We start from the raw sequence: 12,838 nt of genomic DNA on the forward strand, positions 1-12,838 counted from the left end.
CAATATTCTGGGCTTACTTGATTCAAAATCGGCATGAATTTTAGCTTGTTGGTCCTCCCGACGAGTTTAAACGGCTGGGTCCAAGTTTGTGTTTGGTCCGAGGAAATTACCAAAACTACCGACCTAAGAGCTGAAACATACGCTTTCTCTGATGACGCAGCAGCCAGAATATACGGTTTAATACAAGAAGAAACTTCTCAAGCTTCAACAAACAGATCCAAAGAGCAAAATATCAAACAACTAATTTATTTATCAAAACGGGAGATAAATCAATGTCTCCATGCGAGCACCCTAATAAAATATCATAGGGCACAAAGAATTCCCCGTGGATTACGCATTGCATTAAAACCATCACTTTGCAAAAAAGCCAAGAAATTTCAAGAAAAATGGTATGCAATGCTTAATAAATGCTCCCTAGATTTGATACTACTTATTGTCGAGGAATTGTCTAACATATTAGAGGATTTATCGAAGGAAATAGTGGAGGTAACAAATGAATTGACAAGCATGATGTCTGCAGAAGAATGGTCCAAGATCCTAGAGGATATCAACACCCAAATGTCTAAACATTCACAGGAAATAAATGACCGAAAAATATGAAAATATAAAAGAGACACTTTGGACTACAAGTTGGGAGAGGTGTACACATGGGCTGAGGTATATTCCCAAAAAAGAAGAAATTGCCCCTATACACAGAACACTGACACATCATCATCAGGGAGTGAAAACACAGAAAGACCACCACGAAGAACACCTCAAGCAAGAACAATGGTTCAAACAGAAACACCACAGCAAAATCAAGATGACGCACAACAATCCACTTCAGCACAGCCTTTTTTAGAAGTAGGCCAAGACGCAACAGACGACCCAGTAGGGGAAAAAGGAAAAGAACACCCAAACACCCAAAGCACCACACAGCCAAAGAAGGACAGGAAGAAAATAATAAAGGAAACTTAGTAATCAACATATCCAACTATCATTTAACAACACAGGAATTGAGATTACTACAAAAAGGAACTTCCTTTGTCCCCACAACTGACAGCAACATCTTGGAATGTGAAGTCAGTTTATTCAAACTAATGAGAAAGCTTCGGCTTCGCAACTTTTTTGACAATGTACTACAGGACCAACGGTCCACTATAGATGAAGATGAACTCCTAGGACTAAGGAGCTAAAGCACCTACATGGCCCCAATTAGTCACAAAACTCTAGACTTATACGAAACCTTAGTGAAACAAGACCTTGCTAAAATTAACTTTCAAAAAGGAAAGCCTGGAAACATCACACAAAAGGACAGAAGCATCCTCAAAGGACGGGCTAACAATCCGGATATTACATTTCAAAAAGTGGATAAAGGTGGTGCTTTGATACTAAGGAACACTGAATTCTATGAACAACGTGTGAGGGAACACACAAAGGATTCAAATCTATACATGAAATTAGACAACAATCCGACTAAGTAATTTGCGGTACAACTAAAGACTATTGTTGACAAAGCGGTCGAAATGGGCACCATAAGAGAAAGAACAAAACATTTTCTCCTGAAATCTAATCCAAAAAGTCCAACACTACACATGGTACCAAAGATTCATGAAGATGCAAAAGATCCGCCCTTCAGACCAATTGTGTCCACGTGTGGAAGTATTCACGAACCGGTCGGCCAGTTCATTGACCAATATCTCCAACCGAGCATTAAAACCATGAGATCGTATGTGAAGGACACGACTGAATTTTTGAAAGGAATTCAAAACATATGTTGGCAAGAAGAAGAAAACATCGTATTATATACAGCAGATGTAAAAGCCCTATACACATCGATTCCCCATAACATGGGGCTGGAAGCAGTGGAGCATACTTTATTACATTCAGGATTGGATACCACCATGCAAATACTCATTATGGAATTAGTCCACTTTACACTTTACCACATCTACTTTCAATGGAAAGAGGAATGGTTCCTCCAGTTACATGGTACATCCATGGGCAATTGTATGGTGTCCTCATATGCTAACCTGGTTATGGCACACTTCGAAGAAGATCACATTTTGTCCAACCAAGTATGGCAAGACCACATCATTCTATACCTAAGGTATATCGATGACGTTTTTATGCTATGGAAAGGCACACAGCAAGAAGCAACATCTGTCTTAGACACATGGAATACATTTAACACAAACATCCAGTTTACAAGTGAAACATCAGACACTGAAATAAGATTCCTTGATGTACTTGTTCAAAAAACCCAAGAAGGTCTGGAAACTGATATTTACCGTAAACCCACGGATAGAAACAATACATTACATTACTCAAGTCACAATCAAATTTCACTCATTTCCCATTTCCCAGCATCACAAATGATGCAGATAAAAAGAATAGTATCAAATACCGAAAAAGCGGAATTGATAATTAAAGAAATGGCTCAAAGATTTGAAAACAGAGGATACCCACCATCCATTACGCAAAATGCAATCAAAAAATGCCAATTGATCACAAGACAGAAAGCTCTAAATCCTGTAAAAAATAAAGAAAACACCAGGACAGTAGTAGTAGTAGATTTTCTACATCAAGTCAGCAATTTAAGAAAATCATCATAAAACATTGGCCAACGATATCCAATGAGCCAGATTTCAAGCAATCATTTTCTGAAATACCAATATTTGCATATACAAGAGATCATAATTTGGGTGAAATAATCAAACATAAGAATACAATACCCAAGAACTACAGTGGCACAAGACCATGTCTCAATTGCCAAAATTATAACAATATTATCCATGGTACCACGATCACACATCCAATGAAAGGTTACAATATAAAACTTCGTGTGAGCGCCACATGTGAAACATCAAATATAATTTATTTACTCAAATGTCCGTGTGGAAAAATATACGTGGGCAAAACAGAAAGGAAGATGCGACTAAGAACTAACGAACACAAAGCTAACATCAGGACTGGCAATATAAAATCAATGGTAGCCACACATTTCAAGGAAGAAAAACACAACATGGCCCAATTAAGATTTCTCATCCTAGAGACAATACAGAAAATAGATGGAAGAGACAATAACAAACACCTACTGAGAAGAGAGAACCATTGGATCAGCAAATTGCAGTCACAAAAACCAAATAGGCTTAATGACAAATTGAATATTCCTGTTACCTATAGGTATAAGGAATTACCGGTTTTGCAATACGGATCTGTACAGTTGCAATGTTTTGTGTGAAGCAAGTACTTTTAACCATTGCAAATGTATTTTTAACCATTGCAAATGGCCATTGATCTACTTTGTGTTAAATCATTTTGCCAACGTACACACGTTTCAATCACAGCAGTTTTCAATTTTATTTTCATTTTCATTTTCATTTTGATTTAGCGATTGACACATAGCACGTTTTATTTAGCTATTGAAACATAGCACTTAACAAACGTTTCGCTCGTATTCCACCCCACTACAACATGTCTGCCGTTCCCATTGTGGAACTTTGGCCGTCTTTAATTATTATGTTCAATAGGCGCATCACAAAGTCACACCAACGTTCGGATCAAACAAAAACTTGGACCCAGCCGTTTAAACTCGTCGGGAGGACCGGCACGCTAAAATTCATGCCGATTCTGAATCAAGAAAGCCCAGAATATTGAGACGCTTGTTTCCGAGCGCAATATTAACTTTAAATATTTAAACATTTACCGATCAGCGGCTACTCGTAACATTGATAACGTGTTTTTCCTTACTTTCCAGTTATTTCTCGAGAAGAACCGACCTCAGGTAAAATATTTAACGCTCACATCACTTTAAACCGCAACCCTACTCCGCACGGTACCCATCACAGCATAACCTTCTCCTATCACAGGCACCACCGGATTTATTAGTCACTAATAACGCTCACAAACATAGTCTCTAGGTGTTTTTAGTCACTGCACGGTCTAAGATTATATTTCATTCCGAATCGTTTTCATTTTGATTTCACCTTGAATACTGTATGACAAATGAAGTATGTTTACAATGGAAAATGGTACATGTGGAGAACAGTGTATTTATAATCGTATTTCTTTGCACTAACAATTTAGATTGATCTCCCTGATGAAGAGCAACCACAGCTCGAAATGCATTGGAGGATTATAATTTAAAAAGCGTCTTTGAAATAAATTGATGCAACAATGGAATGAAAAAAACTGAACTTCGAAAGAATAATGAAATATAAATGAATAAAATAACCTTTCTGAAGAAGCAAATATCTTTGGGATTCATTTACTTAAGGAAATCTCTACAGATAGCTCAATAATGGCGTGCCCAAAGGGGGATGCAACTAAGCTTGCTTAGAAGCACACAATAATTTACTGTTTAAGAGGCGAACACCTTGGACGGAATCGTCACCCTTAGGAGCAACCACTAACTATTAGAAAATAGAAGTAAAAATCAAAAACTTCCTCACTATCATTTGCGTTTTTCTACAATCAAGGCAGTGCATTAGCCTAATTTTCAAATATCCATTCACGTTTTCCTCCATAGAGCAGTCACAGGGAAGCTTTGTGTTACCCTAATACTTCAAGTCCCTGGACTTTGCACATGCATCCGGGTTAACCAGCACAGGGTGAGGACCACACAGTGGAGTGTTGCTCTAGTGAGTCCCGGTAACCTGGTAGACTTAACATATATCAGGGCAGCTGTAGAAAATATCAAATAGTAGAGAGACCAGCAAGAGTCCAGCATCCTATAAGGCCCTTACGAACTTTGAGGACAAAAGTCCCTTGCGGCCCTTGTGGACTTTGAGGACAAACATCACCAAGGAAGTGAAGTTAGTGGTTGCAGAGAGCAATAACCATAAGATTCAAGGGAAATTCCCACAAAAGTGAAACCACGCGGGGTTAAAAAGGCTCCGAAAGCTGTTGTAACAAGAAAGATTAATAAAAAGCATCAGCAACAAAAGTCATTGATGAGAATCAGTATGGATCCCTTGGAGGAAACATCAGAACTAAATAGACATGATATTTCACGCCCCAGTAGAAGAAGTGAGCAGGACTTCCTTAGGGCAATCTATAAAGAAATTTGTGGGGAAATATTTTAAAAGGAATCTTGATGTATGTGAATATTCGCCGCAGTTTGGGGGAACTCAATATAGAGATAGTATGAGGAGCCAAAGGTCTGTAACAGGTGTAACAACGGGTGTAACAAATGACTCCTTCCGGCCACTAGATTTGGACCGAGCAGGGATAAATGAAGGGGAAATGTCTGGGTTGGAACCCAGATTATCATCATCACCTCGTCTATCCTGTAGTGGAAGGGAAGGGAAGAGCCCTACACTATATAAAGCACCACAACAGGTATCTAACAGTCAGGAGAAGAGGAGAATTGTAATTCTCCAGCAAAGCTTTAACTCCCCAGATACCCTACAATCATCCCTGGAGCTCGACATGATATCTTCTTCGGAACCTTCACTATTAGAGGTGATGTTTTTAATGCAAAAAAACTCTCCAAGCACTATTAGAAGCTTTAGTCGAGAATAACAGGCAAGGCAAATCCCATAAAACCCAACTACACTGATTGCAGAGGAGTTAAAACAAAATAATAATTGCATGTCAAATATAGTACGCCCATTGCTGGAGGCAAGGGAGCAAATGTATATATCGATGAGAATAAAGCTACACAGGTTAATGAAGTTATATAGAATGAAAACCTCCCGACAGTATAAATCTCAAAGTGCCCTATGCGGGTAATAAAGAGGAGTTCATTCAAAAGATCTAAACGGTATAAGCCCGAGCATAAGACCAGAAAGATCAGAAATAAGTCGCAGAAAATTCCAGGAAAGACAAGGGAGGTGTATCAAAGCCAGGGTATAAAACAGGGTGTAGTAATATTAGGACAGGAGAAACCACTGAAAGATGAGATCATAAAGAAAAAGGAATCAGGGAAACAGAATCAGAATAGGAAAGTTATAAGTACATCAAAGAGGATGAACACCTTGGGCGGAAGCACGCAAACCCAAGGCCTTGTAATACAGAAAAAAATAGAAAGGATGGGGAATAGGGTGGGAGTGCATCAGTGGGCTCAAGAATAAAGGGAGAGTCTCCTTTAGAACAAACACGATGGACAAGAGCCGGCCCACAGCCTGAGGCCACTCCTATAGTTAGGAGATGCATGAGGATGTATGATAATAGTGGGTATTTATGGAACCATGGGGACAAAGAGCGTGGAAATAGTGACAAAGTTAAATAAAACCCCTAAATCGTGCAAACCCATTGCAAATTCTGGTTAAATGCCCTACACTGGTGGAGGTCACATCTGAAGATATAAGGCAAATAGGCTTTGTAACAAGTTTAGAAGGAAACAAGGTAACTAAGGTGCTTTTCTATTCTGAATTTGTAAAACAGTCAGCGGTAAAGGCAGAGAGAGACCTGGAAAAGGAGGGTATACGATTTGTGCAGGTCAATGAACTTGAGAAAGAAGGGAACAATTCCAGGAGCTCTGTGACACTTATTCACCATGCTGGACTATGCCTGGAGCAAGTACAGTATGAAGCATTAGGTGCCCACAAGAGAAGAATCTGCACAGATAAAGATCAAGGAGGGCTACAAGTAATAATAGCAAATACCGCATATGAGCCAATGTTGAGTAACTGATATGACCTCCTAGCTGAATACTCACATAGTTGGGAGGACAATATGTCCGATGTGTTGAGTGAATTGGACTAGGACTCAGGGTACTCGCACAGCCTATGGACTCTGTCTTGGAATATAGGGGGATATGAGAGACAGTTAGCACAAGACACTTGAGAAATGTTGGGTAATTACAACATATTGTGTCTGCAAGAGTACTGGTTGTGTAAGGTACCCGTTCCAATAGATGTTTTTTATGGTAACCAATGAGGCAGTACGAAAGAACTTAGGCGGACCTTCGGGGGGGCTTAATTACACTGGTATCAGTAAAAAAAGCTAATAAAATAATTAAGTTAAATGTGAAATGTAGGTGGTCACTGGCTTGTCAGGTAGAACTTTATAGTGAGAACGGCAAAAAGACAAATTATTGTGATAAATGTATATATTCAGGAGTAATAACAGATTATGAAGTACAACTGTGCTTGTTAGAGAAAGAGTTGGAATCTACTTGTATAATAAAAGCAGCATATTTGATAATGATCTTAGGAGATTTTAACCGTCCCTTAGTGATAAACTTTTTAAGGAAATTTTAGCTATCTCACATATTCCTCATGCAAAATTTGGTGGAGTAGGATGTGCTGCACGAGATAAATATTTGGTACAATTCCTTGGATCAATAGGATTATTCTGTGCCAATGGGTGGAGGACTTTGGATCGTCCAGCAAAGAAAATTTTTCAGATAGGGAATCAGAACAGCCCAATTGATTATGCTTTCATTAATGCATGGCACTTTAAGGATGTGGAACAATTTGAGGTATTGCAGAGTGAGGGCAGTGACCATTGGCCTTTAGAATCGTTAATTAAGATGGAACAGGAATCGGAAAGAGAAAGAATGATCCTCTTACAGGTAGGCGTATAACCACCCATATAACCGAGGAAAGCCTGTAATTGGTTCATAATTTGTTTATTGATTATACGGTTGTTGGTAACTTACCGCAAAAAGGTAAATTGTTAACATGGTAGGAGCAGACAATCGAGTAGGTGGTAAATTGTCTAAAAATAAAAGTAAAAAAAGGGCCTTCCAATAAAAAAAAAAAGTATAAAGGGTTGGTTTACAATGAGTGCAGAAATTGGAAACTTAGTGTACGGAAATGGGAAAGACAGTTAAGGAAAAAAACAGATAAGGAGACAATGAAGAGCCTTTGAGTGGCCAAATTGGAATACATAAAAAAAAAACTAGATAAAGGAAATTAGAATATAAATCCAAAAATTGGCAAATAATGTTAGAAGAGATAAACACAAATAATATATGGTGCTTCTGGCAAAATGGTAAATGAGGGTAAGGTACAAGGGGAAATGCAATGCCTGGTGGGCGTGGATGATTGGGTTATTCATTTGAGTAACTTATATATGGGTAAAGATTTGAAGAAGACCCTGGAATTAAGACCTGATGAACTAGAACAATTAAAGCAGCACTTTTCTTTTTAAAATATAAAACAAATTCAATCTTTAAAGCTAACTAAAGCTGCAAGACCAGACAATCTACCTGCAATTATTTTGAAAAATAGTACAGATTGGTGGGCAAGCTTCCTAAAAACAACGTTCCAACAAATTCTTATTGCAGGGTTTTTCCCAGAAAGTTGGAAGGGGGCAATTATGAGATCAATTTATAATAAGGAGGATGCTATGTTGCCCCAGAACTATTGCCTCATAAGCTTACTGGATGTGGGGGAGAAGGTCTTCTCCAAAATATTACTAGGAGTAGTGAAAGCATGGGGATACAGCATGGCCTGATACCAATAGAACAAGGGGGTATAAAAAAGGGCACTCGACTGTTGATCACTGCCATAGTTTATGGGCATCGGCAGGAAAGGCAATCGAAGTACACAGCAGCCTGTTTTGCTGTTTCATTGATTTCCAAGCAGCATTTGATTTGGTAGATTGTAGTACATTGTGGAGTATGCTGGTAAAGCTCGGAATCAACAAAGCATTTCTTTCACTAATCCAGGAAATGCAGTCAAATAATTGGGCTAGAGTAACATTATCTAAGTAGATTCAGATAATGAAAGGCCAGAGGCAGGGCTGTGTTTTAGCCCCTTTATTTTCTCTGTTTTTATCCGTCCCGCGAATTACATTGATCAAAGCAGGTGGTTAAGCCCTGAGATGAGGAGAACCCATACATCATGTCTGCTATACGCAGATGATTTAGTGATAACAGACATGACAGTTAGGCTTAAAAAAACATCTGGATACCTTTTTTGAATACTGTAAAAAGAAAAGCTTTATGGTTAATTTTGAAGAGACGAAAATAATGGTATTTGGAAAAAGAAAAAGCCTCTTCTACTGGAAAATTTGGGATGTTAGAATTGAAGTAGTAGATAAATAGAAATATCTGGGCATGTGGTTTGATAGTAAACGAAATTGGAAAGACCACATACAGGCATTATAAGCGAGGTCCCTTTCTACAGTCTGGGGCCTTAAACAATTTAAACAGAAGTATGGAGGCCCATCCCTGCGACCAATACTATCGGCTTTTAATGCACCGGTCCAACCACAATTTCTATATGGTGTTGAGGTTTTATTCATGGGGGTAAATCAGATAGGAACTTAAAGGATAGGAAATGTGTGAAGCAGCTTCTTGCTTTCGCATCGACAACTATGTAACAGGCCATGCGAGTAGAATGTCACCTCACAGCCTGGAAAAATAGAGGAACGCAAGCGACATTTAACTTCTGGAAAAGAATGAATATAGAAGCCCCCCCCAAAATAGCATATCTTTGTAAGAAAGAAATAGAGACCAGTGATCTTATCTGGACGATCCAAGCAAGGATTAAACTAGATAAGTTATGTGCTAAACTTACCCTAGAGCGAGACCAATGGAAATCAGGGCAGCAGATCCCTAAGCGGGAGTTACGGGCCATTGTTAATGCGAAGACCCGAGAAGAAGATTTATATTACTTGAAGAGCAAATCTTCGGCCCGGTTTCTGATGAACGGATGGGTCAATGATCATATGTTCCCCTATATAGAAGCTATGCCTAACCCAAAGCTCAGAAATGCATTATTGAAATTTAGAGTTGGCCTGAACTCATGTACCATCAATAGGAAGATAAAATCACTTATGTCGAATGACCAAGGTCTGTGCTCCTGTGGCCTACAAGTAAAATGTAGTAGTCAACATATTTTGTTGGATTGTTTGTGGTTTTTAAAAGAATGGAAACATTTCTTAAACGTATTTTTATTGTCTATAAAGGTTTCAGTAGGGACCAAGCACTTAGCTTAATGACAAATATGAGATTTTTAAATGTGGCATGTGCAATAGGAAGATTTGTAATTGCAATACAGAGTCATTGAAGGAAATGGCATAGGTTGAAACGAATACGTGGTAGAAATTCAATCCCATCTATGATCTGTGGACTATGCAAGATGCTGCACAAATGTATAGCTAATGTATAAGCAACTCCTTGCTGCTTTGGTGAAGAACTAAGAGTTCTTATAAGTGAGTCCTCCATTGTATATTTTAGTAGGTTTTTAATGTTTATTACATTGTCTTATGGTGAAACCATTGGGATAAATCATCTTCTAATTGTTTGTAAAGTGCTATTTTTTATGGTTAAATATGCCAAATAAAAATATTCAAATAAAATGGCATTATTCTTGTTGACATGCAGACTTTGTACCTTGTGACTGTTTGGGTGGTGCTGGCAATTTGATGCGGGACGGTGGACATTTGGACTACGTGACGGATGTGAGGTTGTACACGTACATATGAGTCTCACAGTTTTCTGCTATGTAAGGTGCGATTGGCATGTTTCTCGCATGAGCGGACCCAGTTATGTGACCTGTTCTGCAGTGTTGGTGTTGCACTTTGTACATAGATGTAATGGGATGTGCTGTGATTACTTGCTATGTGTGTGTGCCACAGGGGTCAGGGACATGATCCTGGATCATTGTGGGTATGCAGTGTGCTACACATCGTTGTACATGTGTGTCATTGTGCCCATCTCCCCACGTCCCCCCATCCCTGGTAGTCACTCACCCTGTTGATGTCATGTCAGGTCCTATCAAGCTGTGTCCATACTCCCACCTGCTTGCACCATCTCCACACAGGTAACTGTGGCCTCCATTTCCTCCAGCTCCTCCTGTGGTGCAGGACTCCCACCTCCTGTCGCCGTTGCTGCCTTCCTGTTGGCAGAGGGGTTGTGCTTGGTGTGGTTTTTCACATCATGCCAGCGCCTCTAGTCATCCTTGACACTCTGACTGCATTCACGTTAGTCTCATTGTGAGTCAGTTGATGGTAGTGTACTGTCACCTCCATGACGCTGATCTAGTTTTGCTGTGGTTTGCACCCCGTCTTGCTCTTCTCCTTGGCCTTCCCCGAACCCCTTCCTTGCTGGAGGTTTGTGGGTTTGTGGGGTTCGGGTTGGCCTCTGTACTAGGTCCGGGGGCATCCATGGTACTACACAGTTTGAATTGTTTTTGGTGTATTTACTTTTTGTTGCTTTTATAGTGCATTCTCCCACCTGACGTGTGAGATTTGCAGGCCTGTTGCCGGTTTTCGCAGCTTTTTGTATCGCGATTTTGCTCATCGCATGCGTTTGTGTTTCGCATTTTGCCGTGTCGTGTTGGGTTTAACGCGGTTGTTTGACGTGCTATCGTGAGGCCATCGCATGCTACCGCCGTGTTGTGAATACTTAGTTAACACAACGTCATTTTCCCGCATTAGACTGCGATGTTGAAAGTTGCGTTAAGCTTATTTTGTGATGGGTTTTTCATGTTCTTGAGAATATCCCCCTCTGCTCTCTGTCAGAAGTTTCACTTTAAATGTAATAATGTATACAAACAAATAGCTGTTTTCAGTGTTTTAGTATACTCTATATTCCTTACAGTATAAATGCCCATAATGAAGGGTGTACACGTTAAAATAAAATTAGCAAGAAGTGAGTTCAAGTGTTTCAGCACTTTAGTTCTGCACCCGGTACTGCACCGTATACTGTAAGCACAGTAATGTATCTATTAGCTGCCACTAATAATTTTAACATGGGACTGAGATGGTCTCCCCTACCGTGTAAAGTCAAATCAAAGTTGTCTGGGAAGAAATATCTTGTATGAGATGCATTACCTGCTGCGAGGCTAGCCTGTGGCTGACCTCTGTTTGTTCAAACTGTAGTACATTTTTGGTTAAGTGTGGGCAGCTGTCTCTCAGCATCATTGCAGTATTCAAGGAAAAGCAACATGCTTCATTCTAGAAACAAGAATTGCAGCAAATAATACAGTTTATGTGAATATCATGTTACTTGGCGAGCAAATGTAATGTATGCAAGCAAAGTGTAATATTTATTTAAATCTATCAGTCAAGCAAGTGAGAAACATCAGAGGGGAGAAACTGGTCTCAGGTAGAAAATAACTCCTTGCCCCACAAACCTGAACATATTTCTTAAAAACAAAAAAACAAAAAAAGTACGAGATTCAGATCAATTATTTGCACAATCAAGAGGAGCGGACTATTCCCTTAATTATTGAGAACTCTTGCATCCATCTTAGATGTTTTACGCAGATGTGTTATCATAAAATCCTTAGTACCATATTTAGCATCGTATTTTTAGCATGGTAATTGTAATGCTACTGAAGATTAGCATTATCAAAGTGAACTTTGGTTAAACTTCACCTCATTCACTATTTTCTTGGGCCATTTCTTATCCAGAGTCATCAACAGAAAAGCATGGACGAGTTGAGAGAAATGTAAGTGGTAGGAGTGTTTGGACAAAATGTCAAGTTTTAAATAGTGTGTGCTACCAGAATATCATCGCAAGAATATTGTGCAGGAAATAAAGTTGACAGGAATATCATAGGTAAGAATATTGGACGTGATTACGATGTTAATGGGACCACCACCGACAGGCCATCGGTCCCACCGATATACAAGCCATTGACTGCTGCATTTCGATGCAGGCATACCGACAGTAGAGATCAGGGGGAAAGACCGCCACCTCTGACAGGATCCAAAATTACATCAGGCGGCAGGCAGAATGCTATCCCTACAAAGGAGGCAATGCCTGTGCAGGCACTCCACTAGGGAACAGGATGTCCCTTTCGGACTGCTTTGTCATGGCAGTTTGACTACCATAAAAAGGCAGTCAGAAACTAACTTTTGAGGCCCCAAACAGGGCCCCCGTCCCCTGTGGGCTACTGCTAAGTGGCCCGGGGGTCACATGTAGTGCCCCCACACATCCATGCACTGTGTG

Source organism: Lissotriton helveticus, chromosome 6 (assembly GCF_964261635.1).
Source record: "Lissotriton helveticus chromosome 6, aLisHel1.1, whole genome shotgun sequence".
Classification (NCBI taxonomy): Eukaryota; Metazoa; Chordata; class Amphibia; order Caudata; family Salamandridae; genus Lissotriton; species Lissotriton helveticus.